Here is a 6000-nt window from a genome sequence, read left to right as displayed (position 1 = left end):
CAACAAGGAGACCGTTTTGCCAACTGTGTCCACACATCCAAACACCCCTCTCCTGCCACATGCTCACAAGCCTAATACAAAAATAATTGGAACAGTGAGGAATATTGTTTGAAGTAAAACTTGACTGCTGGTTCTATTGCCAGGTTTTTCTCACCAAGCCTTCAGCTAGATTGGACTTTCCCCCAGCCACTGCTAAAAACCTTAGCTACCCAAAATGTAAAATTAATGACGTAGGCCACAGCATCTTTTTCAGGGTGCTCTAAGGCCCGCACCAAACTCCAGGGAAGAGCATTAGAAATTTCACAGGCCAGGCCTATTTTGTGGGAACTCATCCTTTATTTGCAGCGTTCCATAACTAAAAGCTGCGGCTCCTGTTCCAGACTCCTGCTTGAAATGTGCAGAATTTTGTCAAAACGGCAGCTGCTGCCTGCGTTTCTTGAACCGTGCTCGTTTTTCGCTTCCCCCGCGAACCACCAGTGGCCAGCAGTACGGCAATCCTGATGAATATATTCAGGGTGTCCAGATACAGTGGACCTGCAAAAACGAGGCGTGCAGGAAATGAGCATCGCTCAAAGCACATTAAGTTCACGCAGTAGAAACCCCCCAAAATAAAACTGACACAATATGTATTGACATTTCACCATACCCATAACCTGTTGCAGCTTGCCCCCTTGGCGATGAAGCTTGTACACCATAACAGGTGGAGCAGTGGTGGAAGGTGGGCCGGCAACTGCTCCACCTGAGCAGCACCTTTTTAAAACTACTGTCGGCAAATCAAGAATCACAAAAGTTTGTGTCCCCAAAAAATGGGAGGACTAGGCACAAGATGTTTCATCCAAGTTCCAGCGTCTGTTTGGGTACAGCAGGAGCATGTCCCACAAAGGAGGAATGTGGGGCAGCTCTCCTTTAAAGTTCCTTAAACATTACTGACTGCCCAGAACATGCAGTGGAGTCATTGCATGTTCTGGACAGTCCACAAAAAAAAAAGTCCGATGTCACCTGTTACACCCAGCGTGAGACACAGGTGATAAGTTACACAATGCTGGAAATGTGCAGCCCAAATGGACCTAAAAAAATGTTCAGCAATGGTCTGCTTTAGAATCACCATTTCTCTGGCAGCACTTGCTGGGCCAACCTGTCAGCGGCTTCGTTTCCTAGCACTCCCACAAGTAAACAGGGCTACTGGAAGCGAGCACTAAGGCCATTTTCATTTAGCCGCTGGAAGAGGTGGATGGCGTATTGGCATGCTCCGTCTATGGGAGCTCCATGCTGCCAACAGTTGTAGACCACATGCCGCACTCAAAGTTGCTTAATCACTCTAATCATCTGTGCAAACACAGACTATGTACTTTCATCTTTCTCCTTCCCCCCATCTCTTAATGTTTCATTTGCAAGCCTTGTAAGGCCATTCGTAAGACTAGTCACCAGACGCCTTTGCCTTGTCTTGGAAGCACGGAGCAAGAACAATATAGTGGGGGAAACGAGGCTTCCTAGTGCGGCCAGATAATGTCACAAGCGCTCGTCGTAGGTTAAGCTAGAGGCATCTGCTGCAGGTGAAGAAACTCCGCGGTCGCTGCGATCGCCATTTCACTGCACAGACACAGAATGAATTGCGATAGCTATCATTTCATCCATCAGGTGCCGCTGCCCTCTCCTTTAAGGCATCCAGTGCGTGGTTTATGCCGCCGCACCCAAAGGGCCATACCAGGGTGTCCTCAAGTATACTCGGTGACAACTTAAGAACGGCACCGCAAGTTGTCGCTGTGCCTTATCACCGTAGCCGGATGTTTCTCTGTGCGGCGCAAGTAGGGCATTACTGGGAATATTTTGAGCATGGCGTGAGCCGTTCCCGTGATTTTTTGTACTTAATATACTTATAAACGACTCCAGTGACGACAAACAAACTGCGTGAGACAAGGCAGACGATATCACGCATTCATATCAAAGCAAACCCCTTTCAAAACGCACGCGCACTGACGTCACGGGTCCGGCGCTTTGGCGGAGTGATACACTACATGAGGTGGTGCCGTTCTTGAGTTGTAACCGAGTATACAGCCACCCATGCCTCGGCAACAAAATTGAGCCTATGCTGCCACTCAAAGAGACCACCACCACCGAAAGAAAAACAAGAAATTGCCCGTAGAGATCAGGCTGCTAACCAAGATTGGATTGGACTGGATTACAAACTTGCGGCGGCATGCCAGTATTGCCTGTGTGCACTGGATTTTGAGGTGTGGACACACTGGAACGAGGAGGGGAAGGGGGGGGGGGGGGGTGGCGCACTTTCCCAGAACGTCGCGGAAATTCGAAATTAGTGGATGTAGGTGGGGGGCCCTTGCACAGGTGGGGGTGCTTGTTCGGAATTTTATGGTAGGAGTTATGATTGGTGGCCCGCTCCATTGTGGTCACTGCAACATATACAGCCATGGAATTGGAAGGCAAATAATCAGCAGCCATATGTGTTTATTGGAACCCATGTTCACAAATTCTCATGCAGAAAGAGGAGCTGCTGCATGTGTTCTGGAGCCAGCGTTTCTTGTCGAGCTGTGACAATGTTTTCAGTGGCAGAGAGCTTCTCACTCAGTACATGCGTGGGCGGAATGCTTTAACAACTTCATGACCAGGGTGCTCACACTAGGGCGCTTTTGTTTTCCACTTGTTCAACAATACGCCAGTGGACCTTCATTCCTGCTGCAAGTCGGTTCTTGAAAGTACTATCAGAACTCTCTGCTGCTACTGGAGGCATAACTTTTCAATCGTTTCCCATATGCCGGTGCTGCACTCATTTGTTGATGGCACAGCTGCAGAGGGTTCCGGACAATCAAACGGTGCTAGTGCTGACTTCTGCAGCTCAGTCTGCACAATTTCCAAAAAAACCATTCCTTGCGTAGCTCCAGTGAAAAAGATCTTGAACCTCGGGTCGCAAGCAGCGGCCATTTGTTGATTGCATCCAGCGAACCTTGCTCTCATGGCTTTGAGCGTGTTGTTCGCAAACAGATTTGCTGTTGACTGCCGCTACGCAGTCCTTCAGTATCTTTGTAATGAATGTTGGGCCAGACCGCGTAAAAAGTCACGAGCCTAGACTACTTTCTCGCAAATGCACACAACTGTAATAACTGGATTGACGTACAAAGCGGCAGACTACACGCGGAAATCACAGGGGCGGATGATTGCGGACAAAGTCATCAAGTTATACGCTCACAGACTGGGATCGCAGAGATGAGTCGGTCTGGATGTGACGACTCGGAACCGCACTTCTTTGGCTGGCCACAGGGCAGATTACTCGAGTCGATGTGGAGGTGTCTCGCTGGACAACCACGTGACGGTGGCCGATGGCTAGCGGCGGGACGGAAGGGCTTAGGCCTGCGCCATGGTGAGGCCTCGCTGCCCGCGCTCCACGCCACCGGAACACCGCTCACTCTTGGGCAGGACCCCGGCTTCTGCCGGCGGCATCCAAGGCTGTCGTTGGGCCTACACCGCGACGCACGGAAACTTGGAAGGAAATGCCGGTGACGGACCTCGGGCCTACACCGCGAGGACGCCGTCCTGCTGTCGTCTTTCCCGACCGCTTCCGAGCTCCTTCCTTGTCTTCTTCCCCTTCTTCGATGCCGCTTTTTCTTGCGCAAACGTTACGCCACTGGTACTGGCGGACTGGCCACCACTCTGCACCGGCCCTTCATTACAATCATATCTGTTGCATACAGAAGCGAGACTACAGATGACAAAGTAGCATACTTTTGCCCGCTGAAGTATGTTACTGCTAATCCTACTGGTTCAAGGGCCTGCTGCACGGTCTTGCAAACCGGTAGCATGGCTTCAACTTACTTTGTGTTTGTGTTTTGAGGAAGCACGTCTGCATTTCTTAGCGTCTAGAATGGATGCCGCAGGGAGTAAGGGAAAGGCCCGGCTCATGCTGGCCAGACAATGTGACAAGAACGCAAGCCATACTTTTTTTTCACAATTTTCACGATTCCCGAGCCCGGTGCATTAGCACAACAAACAGAAGAAACCTTCAGCGTTGCGGCTCGCTATCTCCAGATGTTTGAAAAGGGAAAGGGCTGTAGCATAAAGTTCGAATAGGCGCGTGAGATCTTCCTATCTTCAGAGGTGCCCCAAGAGCTAGGGCAGTTGGGGTTATCACATGAGTGCAAAGGGAACAGGCAAACTAAAGGGTGCCAAGTTTTCTATTTCTGTGTCTAAGTTAGACAGCAGGAACCACCTACTCCATATGATGGCTAATTCCGTCTTTTTTTTTTCTTTTTCTTTTTTTTTGCAACACGCCTATGTCTAGGTTAGAGGCGAGCAGGGAGCACCTGCTGTATAAAGTGGGCCAATAACTTGCCCGACCTATAAACTAAGCATAAAAATAATAGAAAGGAAGTAGTGCAAGGAGCCAATCATAATGTCATTACCTTTTCAAATTTCCCACCTGATCGCACACTTTTCAAGGAATGGCTAAAATGTGATAGACCAATACCACCTTCAGAACAATGTGCTCCTTTCCAAAGTCTAACATCTGTACGACAGTGACTCCACACGCAGCGGAGAAGCATTACACCTCTGCCAAGGGGGACGAAGCATCACTGCATGCTGCATGAAGAGCTGCGAGTAAGCGATGGCGTTTCACAGCAGCGTAGTAACCGCACTGTTCGACACGATGCGGTGCTGACTGGCTGGCTACTCGGTCCAACGTGTACTACCCTTACATGCGTGACACTGACTGCAGCACTCTTTCTCCCCCCCTTCCCCTCATCTTTCGATCTCAAGTTTTGTACCCCATTTACCCTCGCAGATTTTTTCCATTTTGAACAGGCACTGGACTGAGCACGCATTGCAGAGGTGTTACCCAGCCTTTGTCAGCTGGAATGCGGTTAGCACAAGTACAACACACTATGCTAAGGTTGTTTCAAAAAGATTGCACTGAGACTGTTTTTCAGCCCCAGGGCATCTGGATGGAACCAAGCTGCTGGTGGCAATGGGACTGCCTAATATATCTGCATGGGGTTGTGGTCTGCAACATCAGTGCATGTAATGCCGTCAGAGGTGGGGGAAAACAACTCAGAGGCAATGAGGCTTTTGCTTACAAAGCAACAATACTGAATCCAGAGATGGAACGAGGGCATGGCTAAGAAGGCTATAGCAACGCCACGCAGCTTGCTACCAGTATTTGGTCACAATCTGCTCGGCATTAGCAGGCATCCCGCAACACGTGTGAACAGTCGTTTGAAGCAGAATGCATGGTGTTTGGCATCATACAACCTGAACTTTTAACTTCTCTGCTGTGTGCTCGTTGTATGTGTATCGTACTTGGCTGTCGCGGCCCGCAAGTTGATAACGAGCTCCACTGTCACACCCTCTCCCTTCCCTGGCTGTGCATGCGGCTATATAAGCAAGACTAATAAAGCTGTGCGCATCTGCTTTGGCTCAGCCACTTCATGTGTCGTCTTACTGCCACCCACAAATGATACAGTATGCACCTGGTCAAGTAAGCCACTACCAAGTTTCAGTTCCTTTCACTCCAAGCTAGCGAAGAATGGCATAGCCATGTTTTGCCTTAAATTTGCAGTCACCAACTGGTGTCGCCATTTAGCGCAACCCAGTTTTAACAAGCTGGCGGTTTGGCTGAAGAATGCAAGCTTTCCTATATCCATGTCACGAGAGCATTCCTCAGGAGTGCAGTTGGCTTAAAGGCCCCCAACTGCACTCAAATTTTAGTCAACGTAAATACAATGTCACCTAATAGTACAAATAAAATGAGTGCTAACTGCAAAAGACTATGTTTCAAACAGGAACACGGGCAACGCAAATGACTCGTGAAGACTGGCATTTTCCAGAAGCCAATACCGGCGGTCGGACGTAACATAGGTGATGGAACAGAAGCGGGCGTGCCTGTGCCACTGGCCTATTGCAGCAGCCTCCAAATGTGCGTGGGAGCATCACGTTGTGCACTGTGATTTCCACAGATGAATTTCTACTGACATTTTGCTGGGGTAATGAAGT

The 6000-nt window shown here is 49.4% G+C and overlaps 1 long non-coding RNA gene across 2 annotated transcripts in view; it reads right to left on the bottom strand.

Annotated features, from left to right (window-relative positions):
• Positions 1-328: 328 nt before the first annotated feature.
• LOC144169057 (uncharacterized) overlaps positions 329-6000 on the bottom strand; it is a 39295-nt gene continuing 33623 nt past the window's right edge. For both annotated transcript variants that reach the window (XR_013322351.1, XR_013322352.1), the window contains exon 7: positions 329-534. This is a non-coding gene — a long non-coding RNA (uncharacterized LOC144169057). The remainder of the gene's footprint in view (positions 535-6000) is intronic.

The sequence above is a fragment of the Haemaphysalis longicornis genome, unplaced genomic scaffold (assembly GCF_048455015.1).
Source record: "Haemaphysalis longicornis isolate Haplotype H1 unplaced genomic scaffold, Haemaphysalis longicornis Haplotype H1 scaffold_1, whole genome shotgun sequence".
Taxonomy (NCBI): Eukaryota; Metazoa; Arthropoda; class Arachnida; order Ixodida; family Ixodidae; genus Haemaphysalis; species Haemaphysalis longicornis.
The sequence above is the reverse complement of the archived record's forward strand: the minus strand, read 5'-3'. Positions and strand labels throughout refer to the sequence as shown.